General features: G+C 42.2%; 1 protein-coding gene across 4 annotated transcripts in view; it reads right to left on the bottom strand.

Moving 5' to 3' along the window:
- The window catches only part of CREBRF (CREB3 regulatory factor), a 73,666-nt gene extending 60,680 nt beyond the window's left edge, over positions 1–12,986 (bottom strand). For 2 of the 4 annotated variants that reach the window (XM_037801066.1, XM_037801065.1), the window contains exon 1: positions 12,886–12,986. The gene's annotated coding sequence lies outside the window, so the exon portion shown is untranslated. Of the gene's footprint in view, positions 1–11,215; positions 11,238–11,385; positions 11,614–12,885 lie in introns of those variants that run through there. The other 2 variants (XM_037801063.1, XM_037801064.1) reach the window with 2 other exon arrangements.
- Positions 12,987–21,734: the final 8,748 nt, after the last annotated feature.

Genomic DNA, 21,734 nt, shown 5'->3' on the forward strand with positions numbered 1-21,734 from the left:
ACCCCATCTTCCACTACTCTTCTAGAATTATAACAGAAATACTATATTTAATATATTTACCATTTCCCCAAATACTTGGTGTGCTTGCAATCCCACTTGCCTCCACTACAGCTATCCCACAGTGAGACTCTGGCCTTTTGTGACTTGCCTCACAACATTCTTTCTCTTCCTCTCCCCACCCCACCAGCCTCAACCACAAGATGGTAAAATCTTTGAGAATGACCATAATATTTCATGACTATTTCACTACAGTGCCAAAAGCCATGCCTTGCCTGGGGCAGGCATCCAGACAAGCGTTGGCTGATGATGAATGGAAAATCCCCTAAGGTTCTTCTGGATATGGAGTCAGAGGTACGATGTTCTTCATATACAAAGACTTTTCAAAGGAGTCAGTCAATATATATACGTATATTTATTGAGCATCTTTTATGTGCTCTGAAGTAGCTTGTAATAGCTAATTAATTTGAGTCTTGAACCACTGTAGTATCATCTGGTAAAAATATTAAATATTGTACTTCTGAGGTTTTTTTTTAATTTCCAGGAAGAGTGCCATTTGAATTTCAGTCAATTTTAAAGACCTGAGATATCTCTTGTTTAGGGATTACAGAGATGGGGGAAAGAGTATGATTAAAAATTATTTACACCAACTGAAAATCTGACAGGTTTTAATTTGAGTTTTAAAGTATCACTCAGTTTTCTAAGCTGTTCTGCAGAAATCTACCAAATGTAAAAAGGGAACAGAAACCCCTTCAGAATTAAAGACAGCGGCATAAAAACAGACATTGGTCCAGAAGAGAACACACTTGAGGTTCCAAGATATACCCTAACAATTTCTATCAGGGCTTTGGGCCCTTCTTCAAAATTTATTGTCCCCTCCCTCCTTTCTCAGATACGACCCTTTTTCAAAAGTGGCATGAACATATACTAGAGGCAAATTTCAAATTCCTTCTTACTATGTGAAATGGGCTATACCATGGGCACAGAACTATAGCCCAGGTGATACAGAGGTTATAGGTATAGGGTTATAAGAAAGGTTTGAGTATGGTTTTGCACTGTCACCTCTTCCAACACTGAGAAAGGCTCTAATATTCCTAAGAGGCTTGCTCACTAAGGAGTGACCGGTAGATTCAAGAACAAAGGTTCTGTTTTATAGATGAATATTTGGAATATATTTCATTCCAGATTCTCATTTGCCGCCTTCTATGTGTAAATACAAGAATTTCCCAACTTACTTTGCTGGGATCTGGTGATTCATGATGATATGTAAAGTATCTATCCCTAGCACAAAACATATGTTCAGTAAATGGTGGTTATTTTTCTTCTTGGATTCCTTCCATGGTATATGATGCTCCTGGGATGTTGCTGATTTGAGCAAATAAACCCAAAACTCAACTCAGAATCTTAGTTTATCTAAATTTCCACAGTTAATTAGCACAAAAAGCCAGCTGCCTATAACTAGGGTAAGTAAGGGCTATTCAGGCATGACAGGTAATTTAACACCCTTGCCCCCCCCACCCCCAGCTAGTTTTATGAGGTAAATTTCAGTTGTTTTGGCTTAAGCAGCAAAAGAATCTTTGGATTCACAAACTAATTTACAAAACTGCAACCCAGTCGTCTCTACACATGATAAAAACTAACAACTCTCTAGAGGAAAGGGTCTCTTGAGAGAGATTATTGCTCTCCTTGTTCCAACAGTTACATACAATTTATCACATTTTTACACTTATACTGGCTTCACCATAGATTCAGGGCAACTTGAGAGAATGGACTTATATAAAATTAATCTTTACATATATAATACTTACACAGATTCTAATAAGTGCACAGACATACACATACAGTTTATTCTATTCTACACTTATCTTAAAAGGGATCAGAATAAATCAAACAAGGGAGGCACACTATCCCAACTGCTAGGAAAACAGCATTGAATAGAACTAGCAGCTATCAGAGTAGAAGTACAAAGAAAAACCAGAACTTGGTCCCAACCCCCTACCCCCACCCCCACCCCCACCCCCACCCAGCACTCTGTATTGTTAATATCCCTCCGGAGTTTGTAAACTAGCAAATTATTAGGCTAAGCTATATAACAAAGATAACAGGGATCTGATGAGTTCTATTAGGAGTATGTACATTTTAAAATAGAAGAGGAAGTTAATTGAAGGTTTATAGCAGAGGTCTCAAACTGTCCTGCAGCCACAAATCAACGCCTGCAGAAAGATTGGGTTCTGCTCCCACATTAGTGCTTTAAAACTTTTTGATTTTAATTGCCAGCACTTAAATTGGAAATATGACATAAAATTCCTGATTCCCACTATCAAATGTCACTCTTTTGGAAGAAAGAAATCCGATCTGGCAGTACTGAGTTCATATTCCCCATAAAGCAATCATTTGAACTGAAGTCACAGTTACCCTCTTTAAACCAACAGGTGCTCTCTAGCTCGCACCAATCCCCAACCAGTCCTGATTTACGGATGGGAAATCTAAGAGATGCTCAAAACCACAGAGCTGGCAAAAAGCCTGGTTGTGAACATAGTTAACTCCAGGGCTTTCCCTCTTAACTACTTTGCAACTTGACCTCCAGATAAAAGGTATTAATGTTAAAAGATTTATTTCAAAGACTGTACATGAATGTACACAGAACTTTATTCATAGTGATCTAAAATCTGGAAGCAACCCAAATGTCCATCAGCTGGTAAATGGATAAACAAACTGTGGTATAGCCATACACCAGAAAGGAATCAACCACTGAGACATGAATCAATATGTATAAATCTCAAAAGCATTATGTTAGGTCAAAGAAGTCAGATGCCAAAGACTGCTTAAGACCACTTATTCTATGATTCCATTTATATGAAATTCCAGAAAAGGCAAATCTATAGTGTTAGAAAGCAAATGAGGGGGCCAGGGGAGATGGACTGTACTGGGGCTGACTACCAAGCGGCCCAAGGGAACTTCTCATGATGATGGAAATGTTCTGTAACTTGACTATGGTGGTGGCTAGATGACTGCAAACATTGTCAAAACTCAAACTGTACACTCAAAACTGGGTAAATTTTATTTTATGTAAATTATACCTCAATAAAACTGATTTTTAAAAAGAGATATTTAGAAAAGAAAAGTACTACCAACTCTTCCAGGAAAAGTTTGGGGAAGCTCAAGTGAAAAGGTGAGATTTGAATTGGATCTCCTTACAGAACGATTTTAAGGTGCACAAGAAGTAGGAAACATAGCATACATATAGTCATATCCTGCTCTGTAGCCCACAGAAGAGGCATCTTTGAATACAAAGGAAAATGCTTCATAAAAAGAAATTCATATAGATGGATAATTACCACTTGGAGAGGTATAAAAGACTAGTTGATCTGATAAGAGTTACAAAGAGGGAATCAACTCACAGATTTCATATATTGCTATTCCATAAACAAAATAATCAGATGGTATGAACAATTTTTCTTAATGAAGCAAAGGAAAAGGAAAGGTGAGGCCACCCCGACCAGGATGACACAGTAAGGTGCTTCAGGGCTCCACCCACTACCAAAGCTTTAAACAATCACCAAGAACTGGCAGAAACATCTTTCTAAAAGCTCTAGAAAACAGTTTAAGGATGGCAGTAACAAGGCAAGCACCAAATCAAGAAAAAGGCCACAAAAAAAGCAGTAGGATCTCGGAACCAAGGCTGGCCTTCCCCCCACCAGCTTGCTCTGCACAGGGCCAGCTCCAGCTCCCAGTGTGGATCCCTAGCCCCAGTTCCGGAGGGAGGAGAGTGCACATGCTTGGAGCGTGTAAGTCTGGCCCAATCCATCAGGTGGTGGCCTGAAGGACTCACTGTCCCAGAACTTGTTCTGCATGTAACACGCGGCTCAAAGAGCTCTCCTATAGACTGGTGTGAGAAAGCAGACTAAGTCATGCTGTCTGGGACTTGACTGAGTAGCCAAATGCAGTGCCAGGACCTTGAGAAAACCATAGGGAAAAAGGGATATTCATATCCATGCAAACCATGGAGGAAATTTCTAGGGGCACAGTCCCCTGCTCAAGACAAAAGTAATGTGCAGAAAGAATCAGAAAGGCCTCTTCGCTTTCTTCTGGAGCTAGTCTCGAAACTCACTGTATGGATAAGTCCTGAAGTAAAGCACTCACAAAGGTCAATACTCGAAGACTGAGAAATGTGTTTTCTTTTTTTTTGTTAGCTCCTAGGACTCATGGAGAGCTCTGTCATAAATTAGTAGGATACAAGCTTAAGGAACAGATGCCTCAGAGTAAATTCCAGTGATAACACACTAAATATCAAAATGTCCAGGTTTCAAGAGAAGATTAAAAAACATACAAAGAAACAGGAAGTGACAGCCCAAGTAAAGGAGAAGATTAAAGCATTCGAAACCATCAGTGATGAGGATCTGACCTGGCACATTCCAGACTTTTAAAAAAATGGTCCCAAATATGCTCAAAGAGTTAAAGAAATCATGGACAAAAAACTAAAGGAAATCAGGAAAACACAAAAGGAATAGTAATAGAGAGATGGAAATTATGAAAAGGAACCAAACAGAACTCAAGTCCACAGCAACAGAAATTATAAATTCCCTAAAGGGGTTCAATAGCAGATTGGAGCTGGCAGAAGAAAGAATCAGTGAACATGAAGTTAAGACAATTGAAATCACATCATCCAATCTGAGGAGCAGAAAGAGCAAAGAATGAAAAAGAACGAACAGAGCTTGAGGAACCTGTGGATCACCATCAAATGTACCGATGTACACAATGTGGGAGTCCCAGAAGGAGAAGAAAGAGAAAAGGAGGCAGAGAGAATATTCAAAGAAATAAAGGCTGAAAACTACCTAAATTCAATGAAAGACATGAAGACATGACACATCTAAGCTGCATAATGCACACCAGAGAGGATAAACAGACCCACACCATTCCATAGTATAATCAAACTGCTGAATGACAAAAATAGAATTCTGAAAATCACAAAAGAGAAGCAATGTGCCACATACAAGGGAGCCTCAATAAGATTAATTGCCAGTTTCTCATCAGAAATCACGGAGGCAAGAAGGCAAATGGGAAGATATATCTAAAAGTGTTGGAAGCAAAAAATTGCCAACCAAGAAATCTGTATCTGGCAAAAGAGTCTTTCAAAAATGAGGGAGGAATTAAGACATTTCCAGATAAATAAAAGCTGAGGGACCTTCATCACCAGTAGATGGTCCTATAAGAAATGCTAAAGGGAGTTCTGCAGGTTGAAAGGGAAGGATGCTAGACAAATGGCTGAAGTCACATGAAGAAATAAAGATTGCCAGTAAAGATAATGACATGGGTAAATAAAAATATCAGTATTGTTGTATTATTTAGAACTCTACTTTTTCACTTCCTACAGAATCTAAAAGGCAAATGCATAAAATGTAATAATGAATCCATGGTTTTAGACTCATAATGTGTAAGCATGTAATTTGCGACAAGAACTACATAAAGGTAGGGGGAAGAGAGGTAAAGAAACATAGTTTGGTTCCTTTTCATAATTTCCATCTCTCTATTACTATTCTCTTTGTGTTCATCTGCTACTGAAGTTGTTAAATTAGTATCAAAGCAAACAAGATTGTGCAGATTTAGGATGTTAAATTGAAGTCCCATGGAAACCACAAAAAAAAAAAAAAATCAAAGAATATGCAAACTCATAGAGTACAAGCTACCAGGGGTGGGGGTGGGGGGCAAGGATAATGGGGAGTTAATGCAAAATGAATTTAGAGTTTCTGTTTAGGATGAAGGGAAAGTCCTAGTAATGGATGGTGGTGAGGGTACCACAACACTATAAATGTGATTAATCCCACTGAATGGTATTCTTGGGAGAGGTTGGGATGGGAAGAATTATGTTGTATATATGTTTCCACAATTAAAAACAAGAGATAATGACAATTAAATGCAATGCATGATGCTGGATGGGATATAAGAATGGAGGAGAAAAGGCTTAAAAGAACATTATTGAGACATAAGAAAAAATTGTAATATAGAATGTAAGTTTTATGTCAACATTAAATGTCTTGAACTTGACAACTTCTCTTAAGATGATTACAGGCATGAATATCCTTGTTCATAGGAAATCCATGTGGAAATATGTGTTCAAAGAGTATGATGTGTGCAACCTGCTCCAAAATTTCTAGAAAATAGATAGATAGGTGATAGATAGAATGACACAGCAAAGGTAGCAAAATGTTCAAATTGGTAGATCTGGGTATCTGGGGAGGTGGCAATATGTTGGAGTTCTTTGTATGGGGTTTGTACTATTTTTTTAACTGTCTGGTAAGTTTGAAATTATTTCAAAATAAAGTGTTTTTTTTTTTTTTTTTTTTAAAGGAAAGGTTAAGGGTCAAAGAGAAACCCAAAGGGAGTAAAGGGAGGTAGAGAAGCAAGGAGGTGAAATAAAGGCAAGGCACACAATTGGCCAAAATCAAAGTTACAGCCGTTGGTACGGACAGATTAGAAGACAGAGAAAAGGAGGTGAATTAGACATTGACAAGGGACTAAAAGAAAAACTAAAATCTAGGGGAAACAGACCCAACAACTAAAGCCAGAGTTACAGAGCAAAAAGACCTGAGACCTGACAGCACAGAGCCAGCCTGCATAAGAGAACGAGAGGACAAAATGAGAGCAAATAAGTGTGCTATTCCTAGATATCCCAGATCAGTCTCATCCTCTTCCTTCCCTTTTACCTCTGTATTGGTTCAAGCCTTCTCATACCCACCCCTACCCCACACACCTTGTACACTTTTCCCACCTCCTTGACTTGGACTAGAACGCATCCTTCACTATTCTTCAAAACCCAATTCAAATGTTACCTTTCCCGTGAAGCTTTTCCAACTTTCTCAGGCAAAGTTAGCAGTGCCTCTTTCATACTATCAAAACATTTTTTTCTGAAACACTAATATAACACTGAACTGCAGTGTCTTTCTCCCCTACCAGTCTATGGGTAACTGCAGAAGATTCAACAGTAAGGAGAAAAACTCTCAACTAAAAAGCAATTCAAAAAACTGTAAAATCTACCTCATTTTATACAACACTAGTAGGATGCTAGAAGCCTTGCTGTTTGAAGGAATTCTCATTGACTTGATTCCTGAAGTACTATTTTGAGCAAGAATACACCCACCCTACCCCTAATTCCTCCCCATACCATCAATGACCTAATCTTTTAAAGTTTAATTTTTGTAATGCTTTAGATTTCTCAGTGAAGGGCAAACCTATAATAGAGATGAAGGCAATTCCACCAGGAATATTGTGTAGCAAGGAGGAAACTTCATAAAACAAAAGGAGCACCTTAAACCCTGCTCAAGGAAATAAATGTACAAGAAACTGAATAAAGCTGGAGGACAAGAAACCATCAAGCTCATGAAGCTTTTATACGAAACTGTCAAATTCAATGATACCCAAAGATAAACAAGTAAAAGTATGATTTGTAACCAAAGTGTTAAAGTAGTTTTGGTGTTGAAAGGGTAAAATGATGGGATGATCAGAGTTGCCTGGATTAGTAGGGAGATCACTGGATTAGAAACCTATTAGGGAGGAGAGTTCTGATACAGATTTTGGAAGAAAGTAATGAATTAGTGACAAGGCATTAAGGCTTGGCTGGCAATAGAATGGTACTGTGGTCACAAGGTATCACTGCAGTCCCCTGCACAAAACCCTCTCCCAAGTCCAGCCTACCCCACAGAGGTGAATCAGACTTATTAGCAAGAATGATTTTATAATGCTTCCCCCAAAAAGGGACCCTGAAATGTAGACGAACCTCTAAGAATTTCTTAGAGGTTCCAAACCTCTAAGAAATAAGAAAAGGATTATAGTAACAACTCCATTCATATCTGTCAAACACCCAGAGACCAAGTGTGCCAAGAGCTAATAACAAATCCAAAGGGCAAAAGCACAACTTTTCTTTTCCCTGAAAGGAATGTTCAACAAGTCTAATGGAGTTTATCCGAAAACAAATTAACCAAAGAATACAAGGGATTTTTAGACATCATTAAAATAGCTTTTCTACAAACTGTCTTTAAAGAAACAGTAAATTGTAGAAAGAAGACTTTCATTTGAGCAGATGGTGATTACTTCCTCCCTGATGAAACTTACTTTCCAAGTAAGAAAAGTGCAAAACCTCTATTAATAGTGGACTTTATTACCTTCCAGATAAGCAGACTTTAGCAATTCACTCATTTATTTAAACAGTTGCAAGCATTAAAAGGTATCAGGCACCGTGTTAGGCGCTGGGGATGTAAAAAGAAGAGGCAGACTCTGACCTCAAGGAGCTTATAGTTTAATGGGAAGACAAATACTATAGGGTGGAGTAAGTGCTAACAAAGATAAACTGAGAGTGCAATGAAACTAAAAGCAAGAAAATCAAATTCAGATTTGAGAGGTGATTCCAAACAGCCCAAAGGAGTAGCATATTCAAAGGGACAAGAGCTTGGGAACACAGTAACTAACAATTTCCCAATAGCCTTCTGTGAGATGGAAAGTATCACTAATCCCTACCATTACAAATTAATAAACTGAGATCACCCTTGGCCACCCAGCCAGACAACAGGCTAGCTGGAACTACTAACAAGATTACAGGTGACATGATGCTGTAGTTTCACAGAGGTCAATAGATTCATTTCCTTTCTAAACCTTCATGCTTCCATTTGAAATTCAGTTCAAGTTGATAAAACTGGTGAAATATTACATAAAAAAAGCGCAAAAGCTATCTGTTGGGGATTGAATCATGCTCCCAGCAAAAGGCATGTTCAAGTCCCAACTCCTGGTCCTATGGGTGCAAACCCATTTGTAAACAGGATCTTCAAAAATGTCATTAGTTTAAGGGGTGCCCAAACTGAATGAGGGTGGGCTTGATCCAATATGGCTGAGGTCCTTACAAGCAAAGAAAATTGGATACAGAAAGAGAAGCCACAGGAGAAGAAAGAAGCTGAGTCAGTGGAACCTGGGAGACAAAGGAGAGGATGCTGCCATGTGCAATTGCCACGCGCGACTGAAAAACCAAGAAATTCCAAAGATTGTGGGCCACCAGGAGATAGCAATCCTGGGAGACAGGAAGCAAGCCTTCTAGCCTCTGAAACCATAAGCCAAGAAATTCCTTTTGTTAAGCCAACCATTGTACGGTATTTTTTTTAGCAGCCGGGAAACTAAACCACTATGCATGACAAAAATTAAGTATTTGCTTGTTTAATATTTTTAGGTAGGGCATCTGTGCTTCACTGGGCACTTGTCATTTTAGAAGGAGGTGGAAAACCTGTTATCATTTGGGTCCTGTTTGAAAAACTACCCTATTCTACTTAGTGAACTCGACAAATAACCCAGGAAATGGCACAATCAATGGGACTGCTAAATTAACTATATGATATATTTGTTGTAAGAGCTATGTGAGTTGACTATAAACTTGACCAACTTTTCTTGAAACAGTTGTTAAACAGTTTTGGCAGGAATGATACGCTAACTGTATTCCCAAACCACAATAGGACCATACCATGAATGTATTCAAGTTCTTGGGTATGATATCTTGGAACCAAAGTTTTTTTCCATCAGAATGCATATCTGAGAAGAAACAGGACTTAATAATATACCAGCATTTGCTTTAACCAGCTTTTCAGGAAAACACCTATATGTAAATGAAGTAAAATATAGAACACAATATTGCCATATGCTTTTGTACTAAAAATTCTTCAAGGCAGGCGACTGTACCTTCTGCAGGTGCTCAAATGTTACCTGAACTAAAATGCGTATTTATATGTTCTGCAATATCTTAACATCTAAGTACTTAAAACCCAGGTTTCTGACTTTTGATGTCTTAGAACTGGGGTCAACAAACAAGCTGCAGAGCCACAGCCCTTTCTTATAAATAAAATTTTATTGGAATTCAGCCCCAAACATATTGTCTATGGCACTTTTCATGCCACAACTGCAGCCTTAAGTAGGTGCGATAGAGACTGTATGGCCCACGAAGCCTATCTACTATTTGACCTTTACAGAAAAAAATCTGTGGACCTATCTTAAAATAGTTCAGAAGCAATGTATGGCAATTAAATTTATGTCCAGCCTAAGAGTTAGCTACCCTGGAATGAGCTACTGAATATGGTGAAAGCGTCAATAAATACTCCCTCAAAATATCTAAGTACAAATCTTAGAAGCAAATCTCTGTTCTTTCATTCAAAGTCATATAATTAACAATCCTGACTATAAAATATGCTTGAAAAGCAAATGGTGAATTTAGTTATCTTAATCTTTTAAAAACTGTGCTACATTATAGAATCAATAGGCAAACCCACTGTACTTTCACTGTCACTTGTTTTCAGTTAACCACAACCAGGCACCTGAGATATAGCAGATATTCCTTTACCCCTTACACTGACATACCACAACTAACCAGGGAGCTAAGCAGGACACTGTTTCACCTGCCATGATAAAGAATGGGATGGTTAAGTGGAGCATCCAAAATCTCTTCTTCTGGATGTATTTATCCTCTTCTCTGTCTACTAATCTAAAAATTCCAAAGCTGCTGTACCAGTCATATAAAAGAGCTTTACCCAAGTAAGTTCTGTTGGATGTATTTGCCATTCTTAGAATAAAAGAACATTACATTAAATAAGCAATGCTGACTTATCAACCAATGCAAAAATGAAAATCACCTTGAATAAGCATTCTAGGTATCAATGAAACAGATTTTAAGTTTAGCTACACTTCCCTTTAAAAATTTTACACTTCCCTTTAAAAACGAATTATGCCATTGTAAAGCAACACAATACTAATGAAGCAAGAACCAGTTAAAAAAATAAGCTAATTTTTTATTTGCTATAAAAGTCAAACTTAAGAACTGCAAAGTCTATCAAATGATTTAATCAGGGATTATATTTTTAGGTATCATCCTTTTCAGAGATGTGAATTGTGTCAAACAAATACACAAATCAATAAATCATTTATTTACCAATTATTATTTTTCTTCAGTTAACACGAGATAACGTGAATTCTTAAAATAAATACAGTCAACTCTTGAACAGCCCCTGCATGACATACCTAAGGCATGTTCTTACCCTAATAGCTTAACCCAAGATGCATCAAAAGCCTGGTATCCTTGGCAATCCCAATGTAGTCACAGGTTGTAAACTGATGTTAACATAGGTCGACATAGTGACAAAATAATCACATTATACAATTAAAGTAAAATAAGTGGTTTTCTAATTACTCATACCATTGTTTTTCTTCATCTTAGGTGTTTCTCTTACTTGTTCCAGATTAAAAGAAAACTTTAAAAATATTTAAAAGTACAATCAAGTGATAGTTTACCACAGATCACAAGATTTACACAGGTCTTATTTTTTGCTTTTTAAAAAGAAGTCAGACCTTGATTCTATTTCTCACCTGCAAAATAGTCGCAAGACAAAGTCCTACAGAACTTTCAAACCTAAATAATTTTCTTAAGCCTTAGTTTTCTTATGAAGTTGATATATGTGAACTACCAAAGAGGAGGGGCAAATTACTAAGACTAGGGCCTGCTTTTTGGAAGATATCTTGATGAAAAAAATGGAAACCCTGCCCAGGCCTCAACTTTCTCGGCTTTTCTAGTCCGGGTTTTCTCTTTGCAAAATCCAGAAAAGCCGAACTTCTCCCTCAATGCATGCCTCTATTTGAGGCCTGGTGCAGAAATTCAGCCCGTTAGTTATCCAAGTACCTCCTTAAGGCTCAAGATCGCTCAGAAACAACAGAAAGATTTGCTTTCTTGGGTTAACGGAGGGCGATTACAGGGTTTGGCGTTCGGATTTGTCAGAGATGGAAGCGTAGGGCCGAGAAAGGGAGAATCCAGAGACTGAGCTCCATCTAGTCCCAGGAACCACCCCCAGGGGAGGCTTGACTGCCCTCGGTACTTCCCTGCCTCCTCTGCCCGTGTGAGGAGAACGGTGGGTCGGGGTCAGGCTCCCCTGAGCTACTTCCTGGTCCGATCGGACTCGCCTTCTGACACCCGAAACGCCCCCGGCCCGGCTCCCTCGCCCTTTGCCCTGTCTCCACCCCTCTCAGGGACCCACCACCACTGGTCTCCTCCCATCTAACATGGCCGCCCCGCCCAGCCCACCCCTGACACACACTAAACCCCGGAGATGTGCGGCACCGCCTCCTATGCGCCCATTGGCCCGCTATCTTCCGTCCGCCTACCCCATTGGACGGCACTACCTGCCACACAGCACCGAAGGCAACGCCTCCAAGCCGCTTCAAGCTGCTTTGAGAAGACATATAAACAAATCCCGGGAGGGAGGCCCCTCTCGCCCGTCGCCTCTGGGGCAGGGAAGAGAAGGGGGAGCAGCTGCCCCCCAAGATCCCTGCCTGGGCCCCCCCTCAGCCCCAGCCCACGCCTGCTGGTCGCCTGCCGGCGCGGCTCCAACCTCAGCGGCCCCGGCCCTTCCTCACACGCCCCTCTCCATCTCCTCGGCCAGCCTCCCTTCCCCTCGCCGGCCCCTCCCACCCGCTCGCTTCTCTGACAGGCCGGTTGCCGGCAGCCGCGGCCCCCGGCTCGGAGGTAGCCGTGAAGGGCCGAGGCGCCTGGCAGGGCGGACACCCGGCGCTGCCCATCCCCAGCCCAGTGCGTCGCCCGCCCCGGGTCCCCTCTCGGCTGCCCCGCGCTTTATGTAACCGTCCCGGGCCGGGGGTGGGGGAGGGGAGCGGGCGCCCCCGTGACCGGCAGGCAGCAACCCGTGGCCCACGCACCCCCAGCCTGAGCCCTGGTCCGGGTCCCCGCCCCGCGCCGGCCCGGCTCAGGGCCCGGACGCTGCTGCTGCCTCTTAGGCCAGGGGCCCTCCTCTGCCCCCCTCGCGGTTTGCCCCCAGGCCCAGGTCCCTACGGTCTCCGGGAGGTAGCAGCTGCGCTCACCTGTGGGTGTGGGGGCCGCTCAGGGGCTGGGTCTGGTTCCGCTGCAAGGGCCACGGCCCCTCTCCATGCTGCCTCGGGTTTGTTTTGTTTATGTCCTTCCTGACGGGTTCCCGGAAATCGCGTGACTCGCCCTCCTCACGTGGGCCGCGGCGAGGAGGTGGAGGGAGGCGGGGGCCCGTCGTTTGCGGGCCAATCGCAAGGCGTTCTTCAGTCCGTCTTGGCCCGGACCGGCACCCCTGTCACATGACGGCGGAGGGGAGGGTCTTCGGGAAAACCAGGAAGAGGGGGCGGAGCGGCGACCAGGCGCCTGCCGCCGGAGCGTGGGCGTGGGCTGTCTGCAACCAAGCCCCGGTATCTCGTTTGTAGAGGCGATCCCATTTACAAAGGCTTTCACATCTAGCGTTTTATCTGATCTCAAAACTACATGGTGAGGACTGAAGTGTCCTTAAACCCATTTTACAGTTTAAGATCACTGAAAATTTGAAAGGGCTAAAGCAACGAAGCGCGTTAACCTAGTAGGGGTATTGTATCGACGTGCTGTTTTACTGATGTGCTCCCTATATGAACCTCTTCACTCACTGAGAGATTGATCTTGTCTTCGGTCGTTCGTCCATTCATTGATTCAAATAATAGCACATATGCCTCAAACACAGGGGTTACTCAGACTGCCTGCACGTTTAAGCGAGAGAAGACCTGTACACAACTGTTCATACAGAATGCTACCAAATTTGCGTGGATAAAAAAGCTTTCCTAACACGGTCCTGAGTTTTTCTTGTGTCTTCCTGATCCTATTAATAACCAGAGCGACCCTTTATTGAACGTGTGCTGTGTGGTAGGCTCCTCATCTCAAGCACGTGCAATAGTACTAATATCCATTTTTCCGACGGGGAAATGACCCAGAGGGGTCCGTTTTCATAGCCTGTGCTTCCAGGCTGCTCCTTACACTCCTTAAGGGCAGAGAATGTATCTTCTGCACACAACAAAAATTTTGATTTTAGTAAGCGTGGGGAGAGAGGACTGGGGAAAAGGTGCTTGGCCATATTCTTTCAGGATACCAGTTAACTCATAGTACTCAGTAATTGCCTTTGAAAACGTTGTTCCCCTTTGCACAGACCTAGGGAAATAGTATAGTGTCAGTGTCAAAACCATGGACTTTGGAATCATATAGCCTTCTGTAGACCATAAGTGCTAAGAGGGCAGGGACTAGCAGTGGTGTTTATCCTCTACCCTCATGCCTGGTACAGTGCCTGGTACCTAGGCAGTCATTAAGTACTGGTTGAATGAGTAACAATCTGCACTTGAATCCTTGTTCCACCATGTGTGAAACAGCACAAATTATTTAACTTCTCTGAGGCTCAATTTCCATCTCTGTAAAATAAAAGTACCTCATGGGATTGAGTTAAGTGAAATAATTCACGTAAAGCACTTACCAGTGTCTGGCATACAGTAAGCATTTAATGAGTGATAGCTGTAAGTAGATTGTTTCAAGGGCATCATTTGGGAGAGCTACTGTAGATTAAATAGCAAGAAAGGATAATTCTAAACTAGCAATCTAATAGCTACTAATACCTTAGTATACAGAATTGATAGGTGTATGTAGGTACTTGACAAGAGGAAAGTAAGAGTAAATTTCACCTGTTTCCCCCACAATGCCCAACACACAGGAGGGTCTCAATACTACTGTACAGGAAGTGGCAAGATTACAATGATCTTCTTTTTTTAAGTCTAACACACCATATCTAAATGTCCACACCAAACGGAGTTTAAAATTGGAACCCCAATGGAAAAACTAGCTGGGAATATTAAGCCAGGTTCCCCTCACTAGTTCCTAAGAGATTCATGCATTAAATCTCCATGAAATAATCAGACTAACCTCTCTCCCAATACTATATTTGGAAAGCTCCAGCAGATGGTTAGCTTTTCCATTGTAACACTGCCCTCCAGACACAGGCATTCTCTTCTCTACCTAGCACAAGGTTCTGTCTGTTGAAGGCACTTACTGCTGCATTACACTGGATTTCTGCCTTTGCATCTTCTGTTGTTTTCTCCAGTTTTGGCCACAGGAGACCTTTCCATCAAGATTCGTTAACAACTATATCCTGCTCTGAAGTGAATGAAATCAGAGACTCTTAATTGATTTGTGTTCTCTGGGTTTTTTCTTGCCAGCTTCTGCCCCAACGTTGGCAGGAAGCTGGGACTCTGGAATAGCGTTGGCCTGAGGTTCAGGAGGCTCTTCTTGTTCCAGCCACGAAGTAGTAACCAGCTGATCTGTCATTGCCATTTCCAAAGTGTTTAACCATCCTTCTGTGGAATAATTTACATACTGGGATAGTCTGACTCAGAAAAACAAGTTTTATAAAAATATGAGACAGTGGGGGAGATCAAGGAATATATACTTAGGAGTCCATTGAATTTTTACAAATAACTTACTTTTTTATTAGGTAACAGATATACCTGGTTCAAAGTTCAAAAGGTACAAAAAGGTATTCAGTAAATTTTAAGTCTCCCTCCCACCCCGTTCCCTGGCCCCCATTTTTCCCTTCTCGGAAGCAGCCATCGTTACATGCCCTGTGTATCCTTCCGTAGATATTCTTTGTATCTCATTTCACTCTTTCTAAACCTTGATGTATCTGGGGCACTGTTCTTCAAGACAAGACCCTATTTGAACTCTCCCATTATGAGGTCCAGGGTGAGGGGCTTGACCTCTCTGGTTGCAGTTTCTACGCCATGAGAAATCTCAACTAGAACTGGCTGTTCTCAACGATTCCTCCAGCTTTAACACTGAGTCCGAGTCCTGAACGAATTAAAACAGCTGCCAAAGGTCCTGACTTTCCCTGGGACCTGAAGTTGACACTGTGTGTACTTCTTCATTAGAAGCACAGATTGAGCCCTGCCTGCTGATCTTGTCCACGTCTTTTAACTAAGTGCTCCCTTTTGGAGTCTGTTTTCTTTCCAGACCCCTATGGACCTGTGATATGTTAAGATTTCACAGCTTCAGAAGTGAGATTAATTAACTCAAAGCTGGAAGATCTCCAGGAAATCTGTGTCCTTTTGACACTTTTAAAAACCTACTCTCCTTCTGAGAATACTGGAGTGTTGCTGAGGGTGAATCTAAAAAGGGATACTAATTGACGGCTGGCTATTGGCAACCATCCCTCATTCATCCTTCCTAAAAAATATTCTTTTGGGGAAAAAGAAAAGTCAGTTCTTCCCACTGCCTTGACCTCTCAATAGTATGCAGTGTTCTTAGCGTGACAGCCCTGCACTTCAGTTTCTTACTTCTCTCAGAAAGCACCAAGTTTAGTCCCAAATGCCCTTCCCTAGGCTTTCATTTACTTATTGACCCTGCTTCCTTTCTGGTCCCCACCCCACTCCAGCACCAGAACTGCCATGGGTAGTGGCTTAGTAACTGCTTATGGTGTGAACAAATTAAAATCCAAATCCTATTCATCCTCCATGGCTCAAAAATCCTCCCCTCTTTTACAGAGTGTATATACCATGCCTATTTCTGCCTTCATTGCTCTCCTATCCTCTACCACCCAATTTAGCACTTATTGTCCAGTTATACTTACTGCTTTATATTATCTGTATCATGTGTGTTAATATTATTTCCTCAATTAAATTAAATGGCATAAATGTTAATATATCCTTGAAGATATGGAGAATGCAAAGCACTCCATTAGATCTCATATTCAACCCTGTGTCTAGTGAAGGGGAGGGACGGGGAAAGGAGAGACGGAACTGACCTTAGTTGAACTCCTAATGTATACAAGGAAGTCACTCTTTTGCCCCAGAGGAGTTCAGAAGCTAGTAAAGGCGACAGACATGGAAAACTGGTACTAGTTAAAAAAAAAAAAAAACCACCACCACCTATTGTTACAGGGTTTCCAAGAGGGGAGACCCTAGTGTTGTTAAGAACATGAGTTTTGGAGTCAGACAGACATGTGTTCCAGTGCCACTTTCTTGCGAGCTTACTTGGGTCTGTTCCTTAATTTCTGTTATAATTTACCTCTCGGGTTGGTTTTGAGGATTAGATGAGGACCTGATGCATAACTGGTGCTCAACGCTATCAGTTTCCTCCTCCCACCCCCAGCTTCCAAGGAGGAACGCTACTAGAAGCTTCTTAGAAGAGAAGTAGCAGCAGAGGAGGGAAAAGTAGCATGGCAAAGAGAAGGCAGCAAGCAGCTCAGACTGTTTTATGATTCCGTTATCTTCCAAGGCAGCATTCCTGTCAAAATTGTTTTGGCTCACCAAAATAAACTTCTAGGACAACTAATAGTTCTTGTGTTGTTTTTTTTGGTCAGCACTGAGCTGAACGTATAGTTAGTATCAGCAACTATAACTGATAGCAAACCAGGAAGCCAGGGGGTGAGAACAATCTAGCATTTGTTGTAGAAAGACTCCCAAAGGTCAGGTACAATAAGACATTCTGTTGGTGAGGCCAGAAGTAGAACGATAAAAACTCAGAGTGGAGGAGCAGAATGATTAGAAGCAGGAACCACGACCGGTAGCCCTGTTAATAGTTTGTTGAACTACAAACGAGGCACACTCCAAAGGACCCGATCTGGTGTAAGACTGTGAAGTTGGATTTCCAAATACAGGAAGTAAACAATTCAGAGAGGTTACCAAAGGAAAGAAATAAATAATAATAAAGCATTCAGAGAAGTGGGAGTGAGGTTGCCCTCCCCCCCCACCCCCCCACGCACAAATTCACCAGGTCACAAATTTCCCTCAGAGTCCTGTACAGCAAATCCAGGGACCATGCCTACCAGTTTTATGTTTGAGTTTTCACAAGGCTCAAATGCCAATGTGCAAAATAAATGGGTGCAATGTTCACAAATGTTTCACACTCCACAATCACAGTAGGACATAAAGCACACAAACAATACCAAGTACAGATTCTATCTTTTGTGAGAAATGGCTGACACCCTCCTCTTTACTGAACCCCCAGAGCTCATTACTCACCTAGACTCTTATGGGCTCACCTGCCTTTCCACATAGGCCCTGAGCTGTGTATCTTACCACTCAAGGTAAAGCCAGAGGGATAATGACTGCAGGAGTAGTGGTGTCCCTATAACCAGTTAACCAGACAAGAGGGGGCCTATTGACCACTTACCCAACTACCTCTTCCAGGCTTGGCAAAGGAGGAAGCTTTGGGAAAACTGGGAGTAGTGGTAGGAATTGAAGTAGGGACTGGGTCAAAGCAGGGGGCGATTCTCTCTTCCTCCTAACAAAAGAGATAATGACAGGTTTGGGTTTCTGTAAACGTCATGGGAGGAGAAAGGACCCTGTCAGTGGTTTTCTTTTCTTCTCTCTGGGTGGGGAATATAGCCACTGAAAGGTGCAATGTTGCTTTCTGCCCCACCCCAACTCACTTAAAATCTGGTGACGCACAGACAAAATCTGGCGACGCACAAGACAAAATCTGGCAAAGCCCACAATAAGCCTAAGTAAAGGTTGAGCAAGGCACACAATAAGCATCAGGTAAAGGTTAACTATTGTTATTATTAGTAACAATGGTTCTCAACTTCTCCAGGGGTCTGATGAAAGCCACAGACTTGCCACCCAGAAAAACACAGTAGTACACACACCTAATTTTGCTGGCGATTTCAGGGGCCTTGCAGATATATGTGGACCCTAGTCTATGATCCACTGAGATCCGAGGGACATACCCAGGTATGCGGACCAGCAGCATAATTTGCAAGGCCAAGTGCAAAATGAAAATGCAGGGGTCCTTGTTCACAATTATTAAGAACTTCAAGACAGTGGCAGCTGAGTATTAAGCCAAGTGTGGGGCCCTTCTATGTGCGGGGCCCTATGCAACTCCCCAGGTCCCACAACCACAAAGCTGTCCTGCAAGTGCATCTTTTGAGCTCTAGGTCAAACAGCTATACCCTGCTTTAGACAAACTCGTTATCTGGAGATTGGAAGTTGCAAAATGAACATTTGAAAGCTGGCCTCTTTCAGACAAATTCTCACAGGATTCTTTCCCAAGCAGAGTGTCAATGAAGTAACACTTACTGAACCCCTATTTTGTGTGTATGGGTCATACCACGTTAATAAGCTTTGCCTGGTAAAGCTTTTCCAGCCTCTGGGAAACAATTGTGGTGACAGACATAAGCAAAGGTTGCTGTGTGAACCCAGACGTCCCACACCCAGGGAAGGGCAGAGGTGGGAAACGCCTCCAGAGCCTGACCCGTGCGGGGAGTGAGGTGTTCCAGGCAGAGGGGAGAAGATAGTGCTTTCTGGAAACTGCATTCTTTGTGCAGATGGAATGTAATACGCAAAACTTCCATTGTGACCCTACTTTTCAGAAATGATTGTAGAGAGCAAGAAGTGCTGCATTCTAACTCAGATATATAGGAGCTAAGTGTGACCTGCTCCTTTTCGGCAGACACCGCAAGAACCAGTCAGCAGAGCCCAAAGGGGCAGTTTCCGGAAATGGAGGCAGGCCCCTTTATTTGCAAGAAAGCCTTGAGGCATCATAAAAGAAACAAAGAAGTAACTTCAGGACCTGTAGTCTGCCTCCAAGCCTGGGGGTTAGCAATTTAGCAATCAAAAACACAGTCCAGGGCGGGATTCCTGAGAGGCAGGAAACTCAATTCTGAGGGAGACCAGAACCAGAGGGCACTGCCCATCCCCAAACAGTTGATTTAGGATTCTCCAAAATGGTCTCTGGCCTTATCTTTCAGGAATCAATTGGCTTCTTAATGGAAGCAATTACCAAATCTAAGAACCAGATGACCTTTTTGGGCTAGGAAAAATTATAGGTATTGAGAGGTCAGACCTGTTTAGGGTGGTTGAAAAAAATGTGTCATCTTTGCTAGGAGAGATGTGGCAAAGAAGCTCAGACTCAAGACCACAAGTGGGTAATGTGAAGAAATCTAACCTAGAAAAATGCCATGGAGACTCGATGATAGTCCTGGACTCTGAGTTCAGATTCCCTGAGTTTACATCCCATTTCTTGTACTTAATAGCGTGTATGTAGCCTTCTGCAAGGTCAAATTTCTTCATCTGTAAAATTGGAATAATAGTAGTATTCACCTAATAGGGTTATTGTAAGGAGTAAACTGGCGGTGACGGTGGTGCTGACAGCTTTCCAAGCCATGGCTGTTCACAATGGCTCTCACAGATTCCTCCTCTTCCTCTGCCGGCCCTTATGTGGGGGTGCTCCTCAGCTCTCCAGTCTAGACCTGCTTCTCTTACACTCTACACACTTTTCCTGGCCCCCTTACGTACACCCACAGCTTCAGCTGGCATCTCTGTGCTTATGTCCTCCATCTCCTGCCCAGTCCTCATTCTTAACCCCCAGACTCGTATAAATTTCCAGAGTTATTTCTAAGCCGATACCTCGAGCACCTGCAAACTCTGTCCAGAGCAGAACTCATCACCGCATCCCCAAACCTGTTGTATGTGCCCCACTCAGTGAGGGGCTTCACCGTCCACCCACCAGGGTATAATCCCTGACTCCTCCCTGCCCCTTAACCCCACCCCCCCAAGAAGCAACCATCAAAGTTTATCAGTATGAGCTAATAAATATCACCCCAATGTATCCACTTCTCTGACTCCATTCCCATTACGATAATCAAGGACACTTATCTCACCCTGGACAACTGCAACGACTTCATCACTGGTCCACCTTGTAACACCTCAACCACTCCTCTTTGCCTAACTCTTGTTCTTCCTTTGGGTTTATGCTTAACATCATTTCCTTCAAGGAGCCTTCCCCCCATGGTTAATCAGTGTTTCTACTAGGGTTCTTACTCAGCAACCTGTACTTCCTGAGATACAGCACCTTGCAACGGTGTCTCCAAAAGACCAGCAGCACCAGGCAGCTTGAGAGCTTGCTAGAAATTGATTCATTATCTCTACCCCGATTCGATCAGAATTTGCTTTTTGTTTTTAACACTATCCCCAGAGAATTTTCACATTAATATTTGAGCAGCACTGGTATAGTATAAATCACCCCCTTATTTATCACTGCTGTTTGTCTTCCCTGTTAGATTCTAAACTCTGTGATATCAGGAGCTGATTCTCTTTGCTAACCAGTCTCAGGCAGCTAACAACATAACAGACAAATAGGAGCTGAAAATGCACATTGAATGTTAAAAAGCTTTTGTGGCTTGAAAAAGTAGTCATACATAGCTTAACTCACGCTTCCTCAAATACGGTGTTCACTTTTACAAAACATCTGCTCTGCCTGTTCTGAGGTGGCAACCCACAGTAGTACAACACTTAGGACAGTGTAAAGAAACTATGGAAACCGTATCAAAATCCTGACAGCAATTTAAATAGAATCCTGACTATATTTGTGGGGGTGGCAGTATCAGCTGCTGAACATCTCAGTTACCAGAATACTCCCAGGTTTTGAAGTTGGCCTGGGGGGGAGTGAGAGTTCAGAGAAAAAAAGGACCAAAACATTTCACAAGGATGGGATTTAAACTGAAGGAGTCACACAGCTTGCATGAAAGACTTGCTTGGAGCAGTTGGGAGTGGAAGAACAGTGGGGCATTTTCTAACACATGTGGGACCCCAGGACATTCATACCCTAGGCTTCCACTTCCCTATGTGGGCAGAATCAAAATCAACGCCCCTTTCTCATTTCACCATGCCATCACTGTGAGCACCCATACAAAAGGAGACTAGTTTTATAAGCTGAATGATCTGTACTTGGTTCTGCACAAAGGAAACATTTAATCAGGATTTCTGGGTGAACTTGCTGATTTCCTTTGATTCAGAATGGCCTCAGTGTTTTAAATAAACCTAGTTGACTTCATTTGCCCTGACCTTGAATTACTTAGGAAAAAAATGAAAGGGTGTGTTATATAATGTTTGGAGGAAAACTAACA

Source organism: Choloepus didactylus, chromosome 13 (genome assembly GCF_015220235.1).
Source record: "Choloepus didactylus isolate mChoDid1 chromosome 13, mChoDid1.pri, whole genome shotgun sequence".
NCBI lineage: Eukaryota > Metazoa > Chordata > Mammalia > Pilosa > Megalonychidae > Choloepus > Choloepus didactylus.